Genomic DNA, 10,859 nt, shown 5'->3' with positions numbered 1-10,859 from the left:
TTTGAACGGACTTCAAGCACTGATATATATATATATATATATATATATATATATATATATATATATATATATATACTATGGATTGGAGATGCTGTGCGGCAAGTTCGGCCATTAGACGAAGACTTTTGCATGATGCGCCATCACCGTTCGGTTGATGTACTATGTACTGCCCTTCGCCCCGCGATCACCCGCGGAGCTCCATGCTTTCATGCTTTGCCTCACTCTGCCTCATTTTGATTTTGCCATGCGCCGACAATACCGACACGAGTATATTGGAGTCAATTGGAGTATTTGCGAATATATGTAACGCTCAGTAAGAAAAAGTGTATATAGTTTTATGTAATCATATTTTCAAAATGGGCAAATGCATATATTGTGCGATTTTGGGCACCAATAAGCAGAATGTGACATTACATAGGTACGTAAAGATAACCTGACCTCTTATTAATTTTCAGTAGTATTAATATATTTTTGTTCTAATTTTCGTACGATTATGCGTAGATTTCCACGAGACGAATCATTACGCAAAAAGTGGTTGGAACTAACCGGTATGGAGGGACTAAATGTTCAAAACCATACTTTATTATGTTCAAATCACTTCACAGAAGACTGTTTTGTAACGCACTTCAATAATCGCACACATTTAAAGCCAGGAATCTGCCTACAATCTTAAAAAAGAGGCAAGCCTTCAAAAGCAGCAGGACGTTTTGGTTGAAACAAATTGTAGAGGTAAAAAAGTGTTTAATCATTCATAAAAGTTATTAAAACTAAGTATCCGTTATAAAAGTATATATACAGAAATTGATAGTTAATGTTGTAACAGACCTGTACGGTGCAGGCCTGTTACTATTAGACACGCGCCGAACACAACCGATCGACGCCGGGGATTACCGAACGCGTCGTCCGCGTACGACGCGTCACGATGCACGATCCCCGCGCTCCATGCCATATTCGGCGGGAAACGGACGTCGAGGTTCCGCCATCTTAACGGATACGGAAACTCGACGTCACACATCCGTTCTCCCCGCACCATTCCCCTCACCACCAACCGCCGCCTATAAAAGGCGATGTAAACGAGGCACGGGCCTCTTTTCCAGCCTGGGCAGCATCCCAGGAACACCTTCCTACCTAACCTAGTTCCCACCAGCGTGACAGCATACACGCCAAACAGAGAGGGCAGCATCCCTCTCTGCCGCTCAGGCAGCATCCTGAGCAAACCTCTCGGGCAGCATCCCGAGAACTCCGACAGCTACCGGAGACGTCTAAATGAAGGGGCAGCTTCCCCTTCATTTACCGTAGAACCGCCACGGGATTTTCCCGACTCGTGGCAGGGTTTCCCGACCACTCCTGTCTGAACCGAGTCGCCGGTACAAGCACCAGGTCCACGAATACGCGTCGCGTCGCGATGAACGATCACGCAAGGATCGGCCCTAGAATCACGGGTCCGTAAGACCGTCCATGAGACACAAGGTTACGCGAATGTACGAGCAGTGAGGCCCGTAAAATACACATACACGTTTTCGTTATTTCACGTCCCGCGCACCTCGTCCATTTTCAGCTTCAGTCGATTCTCTCGCCGGTAGACGAACCCGGCTCGACGAGTTATTCCAGCACGAGAGGATACGACGCCGCGACGACTTCTCCGTCGGAAGCAGAACCGTTACAAGTTACAATGTATTTGAATGTTTTTTCTTTTGCAAGTTTTTCTTTCTGCTTTAAATGTAAATACTATGACTGATATGTCCACAGTTATATCTTTTTCAGATGAAGCTCAAGATGTAGCTATAATTTCTGACAAACAAAATTGTGAACCACGGAGGAATGTTTTGATGGAAACTAATTTTGCAGGTAAGAAAGTGTGTCTATGTTGACAAAAGGTAATAATGAATGTTCCTTTACACCTTTGCATTAGCTTATGTAATAAATATTTCAGATTATGATGCTGGGCCAGCCTCAATAATTGATCAAGTCCCAGAGGCAGGCAAAATAGTGGAATATAGTGACTCTCCTGCAACAGGCTAAGAGATACGTAAGTTGAAATTAGTTTGAAATACACTGTTTCAGTTAATTGCATATATTATTAAAAGAAAACTTGAAGAATTATTATTGAGATATTGAAAGTAGTATAAAATGTTAATGTGTTGTGTGTGAGTACTGAGCACTATTTCTCATTGCAGTTAGTCCAGAGAAATGCTCCCCACCAAATAGAACAGGTGCACTGAAGAGGAAATATTCTCCGGTTTCACATGACCACCGTTATGAGGACACTCCACGCACTATGAAAAGGAAACTAGACAGTGTACGCAGCAAATTGGACGCATCTCAAAGAAAAATCAAGACACTAAGCGAATCAGTTCGACGTTTGAAAAAAACGGTAAATTCCTTACGGGAGGTGGTGGAAGCACTAAAGCAAAAAAAGCTATTACCCGATAGTGCTTATTATTGTTTATCTGCATATGAAGACATTTCTTTAGAATTGTTTCATCGTATAATCAAAAATAGGAATAATAGGGGTAAACTTACCGGAGAAAAATATCCTCCAGGATTACGTGCTTTTGCATTAACGGTGCATTTTTATTCGCCAAAAGCATATTCCTACATTAGAAAGACATTTGCCTTAGCACTTCCACATCCAGACGTCTTGAGAACCTGGTGCAGCAATGTCGATGCTGAGCCAGGTTTTACAGAGGAGTCATTTGAAACATTAAAAGAAATGTCGAGTGATTTACAGAAAAAAGGCAAAAAATTACTATGTTCTGTGGTAATGGATGAGATGAGCATAAGGAAAGGTTGTCAGAGGGGTTTAGGTGTGGGCACAAGCGGTGGCGATGACCTTCTTGAGGCAAAGAACGCAGTAGTGCTAATGGTAGTCATGCTACAAACACATGGAAAATTGCCAATCGGCTACTTCTTGGTAAACTCATAAAATGCTGAAGCAAAAGCAAATTTATTGAGAGAAAGCTTCCCAGACAACCAGGGCTGCACCGGGCAGCAATGTCGCGTTTTGGATCCCTGCTGCCGCGAGGCTGCACGGAAAACGGTGGGGGATTTTGCCTCACCGTAAGAGGGCAACATAGTTGCGCCAATGTTTCGAATGCCGTACGCAGCGCCGTACAGGCACGTACAGGCCTTGTACTAGGGGGCAGGGGGTCTCTCGCCCCGGTAAGGTGATACAGAGCTGGTCGCGCTGATGTGGATCTTCCACATTAAGATGTCGGTAAAGTAAATGTCTATTGTACAAATGTGTAGCAGCAGCAGCAGCAGCAGTCTTTCATTTTACTGACAAAATTAATATTTTTATTTAAATTACATACTACATACTATCAGGTCGTTCGGAAAGTAATTTCGTTTATCGTGTAGGGATGGCAATGCTTCCGTTTGTCATTACTAGACTGCGGATCTTTATGCAAAATAAAAAATGTCAGCGTCGATTAAAGGAAATAGAAACTAAATTGAATTGAATGTTATTTCTTCAGCAAAGGAGAAAACGAAATGACTTTCCGAACACGCTAATACATTAACATATTACAATAGGAGAGCTGCATAAAGTCTAAATAATATTAATCTTATCACTTTCATACAAAGAAACATTTACCAGTTACTTTTAAGGTTCGGTAGGTGTAGAGTGTTGAAACGTCTTCGTGCAAAAAAAATGTGTCGTAGAAGGGAAAGGAAACTTAATTTATAATTTTCGGCTGGAGCGCGTTTCCAGCTACCCGAGTGCATCGCGCTGCCAAGGGGTTTCGAGCTGCCCGGCAGTGTCTCGATCTCGTCGGGCGGGTTCGGAAAGAATCGGACAAGATCGGGCGAGCGAGTTTTCGCGATACTCGAGATTCAATTCTGCGTTCGCACGAACTTGTCCGCTTCTGTCTGAGGTCTGAACGCGCTCGACGAAGTCGTGCCACTCTCGGGCCACCGGGCCACCCGATGGTGTGTCACGGATAGACTGCGGATCTTTATGCAAAATAAAAAATGTCAGCGTCGATTGCAGGAAATAGAAACTAAATTGAATGTCATCTCTTCCCTTAATGATTTTAATAGAGGAGAAATCATATATTGACATCTTCAATTTTAAAAATTTTCCAACAACTGTCAATTTCATCTACTCAAGTTTGCTATAAATGCATAAAGATCCGCAGTCTATCCGTGACATATCAAGCGACCCAAGAGTGGCTCGACCTCGTCGAGTGATTTGAAAATTACAGTCAAAACGTGTTGGTCGAGGAAGTGTCGACTTCCAGCTCAATACTAATGACCTGTCATAAATCTCTCTATAGAGAACAGCCCCGGGAACGGCACGGAAAGAAATCGAGCCTACCGGGTTGGGTCTGCCTGGGTCTGCCTAGCCCGACCCCAGCCGCGCGCCCGTAGTCTCAATGTGTTGACTTCGATGGCGCACGCTGCGTAGTATGTGTGACCGCTGTAATAAGTATTTCAATACAGCCGAAAATGCGTGTGAAACGAGTCCTGCCTCCTCCACTCTGATCCAATCGTCCGCGCATTCGCACCTAGACACTTCACCGTAATCCTGCCTGGGAACCTACTCCTCAGGCTTACACCAAGTACAATGTCACCAGTTCGAATCCATGCGTGTTGGCGTCTTGCCGCCATCCCCTACAATTGCGTAGTATGTAGTGGGCGGTAACGGTATCGTATCCTAACCCACTGCTGTTCCGCTATCGCTCGTACTTTCGGGGCAGTGTATTGGATCACTTGTTGGACATAGACAAATCTAAAATGTTTTTTCACTACGTAAATGAAATATGTAATTTCAGGACAGACGCTGTCGATCCTTACGTCAGAAAATGTCTGTTCCAGGGTTGTTACCTTTCACTTAAAAAGGCATCGTTGGTCAAGACTGGTTGCTAATATTAGTCTCGAGGTGTAAATGGGGTTATTTAGTCGTATACAGCGTCCGTTGCCAGCTCCTTGTGACGCCAATTTTTATATCTCCATTTCTTTTGAAGGGCTCATTTTACGGTGGAAACTCCAAGGAATATAAACATATTTTTTTCAAAATTTAAATCACTGACGCACAGTGGTCTGGATTGGAAAATCGTGTGCCATTTTGTTATAACTTTTGAACCAGAAGAGATACTGCAATGAAATTTTCACTAAAAATATTTAAAAAAATAGTCATTTTTAACTATAGGTAATTAAATATTTTTTGCATTTGTTAAACAATAATTTTTTATAAATTTTCATTGATATTTTTGATTTAAAAAAAATTTTTTGGAATATAATCGTACATACTATTTTTTACTTTCTAAATATGTATTTTTTATATTTATGTTTCACACATGTGTAACGTTTTATGGAATACGTAAAATATAAATTTGAGAAATCTTGTTGCAATCAACATACACAAAAAAATTACTGTAAAGGTAAAAACGCATTACAAGCGTGTCAAAGATATTTTTTATAATAATTTATAATGATTAAAAAACGAAACGAGCCTACTACCTTATATCTTTATTTTACTAGAAGTGACCGAAATATCAGAACGAAACAGAATTGAAAAACTTCTATTATATTTTAATACTAAAGAATTACCTCGGATGCAATATTTAACACTAAAATCTTACATTCTTCGCTATGTGAAGTCATCTGATAATAATTTGTACCAACAATATACCTCGCAAACATTCTATTACCAAATATTTGCGAAAATACATAATTTTTTCACATACCCGACCGCTATTTTGTTTTTTTAATTTTGACATCAGATTCATATTCAACGACCCTTGAGTTTCAGCAATTGATGCGATACCGCATCCAACTTTAATGGCTTTAAACAATAATAATTTGAGCGGGCGGAGAGGGGCGGAATTAATTTTTTCATGATTATTTAGAAGGAAGGTGTACTAAAAATATTCCAATTAATTAGAAAGCTAAACTCGGCTAAACTTTAAAGATATACCATCTTAAATGGAAAGGACTTCACAAATTTTTCTTACGGCATTGAGCATTATTATATAAATAGAGTATTTACATTAATAAATAATAGAAAGATATGATTTTTATCACAAAAGTCTGCTCTTCAATATAAAAAAAAGCGAGAGATAATATTAAATAGGAACGTCAGGGCACCGCATCACAGAGAAGCAATTTTTCTCGTGAAAAATCCTCTTAAAATGTCCTATTTTCAATGTTTATTGCAACTATTATATTTATTAAATTGTACTATTTTCTTCATTTCCGAGGTCTGTGAACATTTGGGAAGCAATGTTTATAGATATCGATACGAGAAAGTTCGTTTTTGGGCAGAAAGGCACACGATTTTCCAATCCAGACCACTGTGTGACGGCTCATCGAAAAAGACGTAAGAAACGAATTAGCTTAAATTTTTCGACTCCATACAGTTGATGGTCGAGGTTAAAAAAATAATTTTGCAATAGCCCATTCCTTTCCTAATAAAACCACCAAAAAAAATGTAGCTCAATCGGATTTCAACGAAAATATGATTTCATTTGTTTCGTTGACAAAAAATTCGATTTTTTATAAAATCCTGAGGTGGTAGACAAATTCTGAGACCAGATTTGAAATAAGCGTGCAAGAATCTACGGGAAATGATGTACAGCATGTTGCAAAAAAGTTTTATTGAAATTGTGCAGGTTTAACGAATTTTGTCAAGGTTAAAAAACGTTCGTACCATCATTTCCCTACTTTTCCCATATTCTGCAAAGTTTGAGCTTTAATTTAAAAAAAAATTCATCGTTCTAGCTCTTTTCTATCGAAAGTTATTCGACTTTAACACAGAAACTTGCGGCGACCCGTGCAGCGACCCTTGCAGCGACCCTTGCAGCGACCCAATAGCTGCACGGGTCGCTGCAAGGGTCGCCGCCTGGATCGCGACGGAATGGCCAAAAAAGGTGTGTCACAGCTCTGACCGACCAGTCCTGAACCGCTAGAGGACTCATCAGTAAGGCGGGCCCTGCCCGAGACGCTGCGATATCGGAAGGTGGTTTAAGACTGTATATATAGAGATCGGTGACGGATCAGGTAGCAGCGAGAAAGGTCTTTCTTTGACTATCTGTCCATCTTGTGGCAAATGTAGGAAATTAGCTGCCACAAAAGAGAGCGAGTTATTATTGTCCGCTTCTGTCCGAACGCGCCCGACGAGGTCGACCAAGTTCGGGCCACCCGCCTACATGTGTTACGGATAGACAGCGGGTCTTTATGCAAAATAAAAAACGTCAGAGTTATTTACTGTAACTGTTGCCGGTCAAATCTGGAGTCGGTGAAAACCGTGTGCGCCGTCCGGCGCAATATTCGTCGGAATGTCATAACATCTCCAAAAATTTAAGTCTTTTAGTCTCGAATCTAATGTCGTTAATGCTTCGTACAGAGCTGAACATTTCGCTTTGAAACTTTAATTCACTGTGTGAAATCAGGGACTTAATCCCGGTAAAATATTTATACATACCGGACAATACCGGTAACGGTACTATGCCAAGCGGCTGAAATAACACCGAAACCGTTAATATACTTTTTCGAGCAAAAGCTCCTGAAAAACTAAGTTTGGGCTTTTGTTGGGCCATGGCCGAACTGCAATGTGCCACCAGCCGTACCCTTAAGAGTTAATAGCCGTAATAACCATAAAGACATTAAAGACCAAATCGGTCTAACCAGATTCCTTGGGGTTACCGTGCGCTCGCTACCCCCGCCATATAAAAGATTCTGTAGACTTTTTCAAATACAGTGATATCCAATATTAATACAGTATGATTGTTTAAACATGTTTAAACAATGGTTTTGGAAACAGCGGGACAAACGATTTTTTCGAATCCATATTTATTAAGCTTAAGATTTTTAAAACTACGAAAATGAAAAAACACTATCCGATTACCCGAAATGTCATCGAAAACGGTCAACACATAAAACAGATATACATAGTAGGCATTGAAAGATGTAAAGAAAAGAATCTTTGAATTTTTCTGCTCACGATTGATCTAAATCGCAGTTTCTTATAATTGTTTTAATTTTTAATTGTTTTCGAGTATCCATACTTCCATGCGAAATAGAACTACTGTTTCGGATTTTGTTCAAATTTGGATATGTTGCAGTCTTTAGTGAAATATGAGAAAACGTATCTCAAACAATTCCTTGAAGTCTTGAAAATTGTTGGTTTTACGGACGTGTAATATGAGGTGTCACAAGTTTTTCCTTAAATTATAACGGTCAAACTAACTGTTTACCCCGACACGAGCACTTCGTTTAAAATCAGGTATGAAGGGTTGGATCAGTCCGGTAGTGGAGAAAGTGTAAGTGGGTGAATTAAAATCACTGGTTTAAACAGGGAAGCCGGGTTTCTGCGACTTCAAGATCACTTTTAATAATAATTTTAAACACGCGGTACAAATAACTGACAATTGAGATGTCGTTTCGGAGGAACGACTCACGGTTCTCGTTTCGGAGGAACAGAGATCTCTCTCAGTCATCAATCTCGACTGTTGCGGATCGGGGTCCTCGCGTAATACGCGGGCATCCCCACCATACTCTCATACTGGGGAGCTCGTTAGAAATCATTCAAATTGAACGCGAACGGTAAAGACAATAACACGGGACGAGACGGTAGCACAATGCTTTGAACGTATTTACAATCGCGTGTCAAACACTAACAAAACGATGAAAATTAGTTTTTGGTGCTCATATACAGGGTGCTCGACATAATAAAAAGAGACACCTAGCACATATTTTTAAATTTCTTATATTTAAAGGTGGAAAGTGTACACTTCGTTATGAATAAAACCACTAGAAACGGTCCTAATTCCGTCGAGTTTAGGCTTTTCTTAATCGGCAGAACGCCACGAATTGGCTCGTGTGACTTTCGTGAGGGCAGCACGGAAAATAAATAAGTTCAGCATTCGCTCCTTAGCGGTTTCATGCCGAGCTACCTGACTGGCCGGGGGATTGTCGGGCCGTGTTTATTGCACTACTATTGTGTTCAGGGCTCAGGCCTCAGGGCTCGACCCTCGGGCGTCGGTCGTGTTCATTGTAGCCTCGAGTTGGCCGAAAGTATTCATGGATTTATTCATTTTCGAGAAAATAGAATAAAAATAAAATCACTAACCATTGTTGGGCAAAAATTCAATCGACGATTGACGACTAAATTTCTACTTCAATCGTTAATCGCGATTAACAATTAATATCCCCGTTTAGTCGTTAATTGTGGTTAACGAATAAATACCGATTGATCGTTATATTTGCAGATAAGATTAAATACTTATTAATCGTTAATTGCGGATAACGATTAAATTTCTACTTTAGTCGTTAATCGCGACTAACGATTATCAATCGTCAATCGGATGACCGATTAAATGCCCAACTCATCTGTCACCAACTCCTCAAATCACTCGCCGATGTCGAGCCGCTCTCGAGCCGCCCGATGTGTAACGGATAGACTTGGGATCTGTATGCATTTATAGCAAAATTGAGTAGATGAAATTGATAGTTGTTGGAAAATTTTAGAAATTGAAAATGTCAATATATGATTTCTCCTTTATTAAAATCATTAAGGAAAGGGATGACATTCTTTTGAGTTTCTATTTCTTGTAATCAACGCTGACGTTTTTTATTTTGCACGAAGACCCGCTGTCTATCCGTAACACATCGGGCGAGTGGCCCGAACGTGGTCGACCTCGTCGGGCGCGTTCGGACAGAAGCGGACAATAATAACTCGCTCTCTTTTGTGGCAGCTAATTTCGTACATTTGCCACAAGATGGACAGATAGTCAAAGAAAGACCTTTCTCGCTGCTACCTGATCCGTCACCGATCTCTATACAGGGTGTTTACCTACCGGTGGGAGAAAATTTAAGGGGTGGTTCTCGACGATAATATAAGACGAAAATGAAGAATAAAAAAATTGCGATTTCGGCTTCGTTATTTAGTTATTAACAAATAAAAATCCGCCTAAAATGCTGCAACAGTTCTAACAAAAGTATACGTTGCGTACGTCACACAGGCGCGCGACAGTCTCGTATCAAGTGACACGCGCATGCATACCTTGGTTCTCATTTGGGGCCCCAGCGAGGTGAAAATGTTTAAAAAATCGGTGGACGACATTGAACCTACCTACTCGTTAAAATCCACAAGGGCATTTCTAATATCCGCCCTATGAAATTATCGAGTAGAAGGGGTCAATGCCCTTTCACTTTTAAATTCTTCTCACAAATATCCACAAATCCTTATCCTGCACTATAATTGTTCATAACACCGTACATAGTATACTGGAATAAACGCTCTAGCACTATTTACAATATCATACACACGCACTACGAGTTTACAGAGAGTACAAGTTTACTGAGGGGAATGAGGAGAATGTGAAGAACTGGTAATCCTTTAATGTTGAAACACTGCTCTTTATTGAACTTGATTTACGTCGCGAGACTCGCTCACAGACGGAACGGACATCTTGAGGTCGTGTGATCTCTGCGAACGGAAATCTTCGACGTGTGTTAGAAGAATCGTCCGTACAAGCTAGCATCTGTATGCACACTGATTCAAGACAGCTGATGGGTCGATGCCAGATCGATAAAACAAATGAAGATCTATAGCAAACTACCGCCCAAACATCGCGCGTTGCTATACCAATACATTGTCTATCCTGTTTTCACGAATTTCGTGATTCTTTCTCATTCTGTCTGTGACCGCGAAATATCTCATGTGTGTGCATTGATCACATTAGCTGTCTTGAATCAGTGTGCATACGGATACTAGCTTGTACGGACGATTCTTCTCGCACGCGTCGAAGATTTCCGTTCGCAGAAATCGCATGACTCTGTAAACTCGTAGTGCGTGTGTATGATATTGTAAATAGTGCTAGAGCGTTTATTCCAGTATACTAAGTACGGTGTTA

General features: G+C 40.6%; 1 long non-coding RNA gene across 3 annotated transcripts; it reads left to right on the top strand.

The window, feature by feature from the left end:
* Window positions 1–260: 260 nt before the first annotated feature.
* LOC143219203 (uncharacterized) lies at window positions 261–9,560 on the top strand. 3 transcript variants are annotated; one of them, XR_013011273.1, is made up of 5 exons: window positions 261–418; window positions 502–729; window positions 1,559–1,848; window positions 1,934–2,029; window positions 2,178–9,560. It is a non-coding gene; the product is annotated as an uncharacterized LOC143219203 (long non-coding RNA). The 3 variants fall into 3 exon arrangements; XR_013011275.1 differs by having other exon boundaries at window positions 502–1,674; window positions 1,765–1,848; XR_013011272.1 differs by having other exon boundaries at window positions 502–1,848.
* The last annotated feature ends 1,299 nt before the right edge of the window (window positions 9,561–10,859 follow it).

This window comes from Lasioglossum baleicum, chromosome 2, assembly GCF_051020765.1.
Source record: "Lasioglossum baleicum chromosome 2, iyLasBale1, whole genome shotgun sequence".
NCBI classification, from domain to species: domain Eukaryota; kingdom Metazoa; phylum Arthropoda; class Insecta; order Hymenoptera; family Halictidae; genus Lasioglossum; species Lasioglossum baleicum.
Note: the sequence above shows the minus strand (reverse complement) of the source record. Positions and strands in the feature narration are given on the sequence as shown.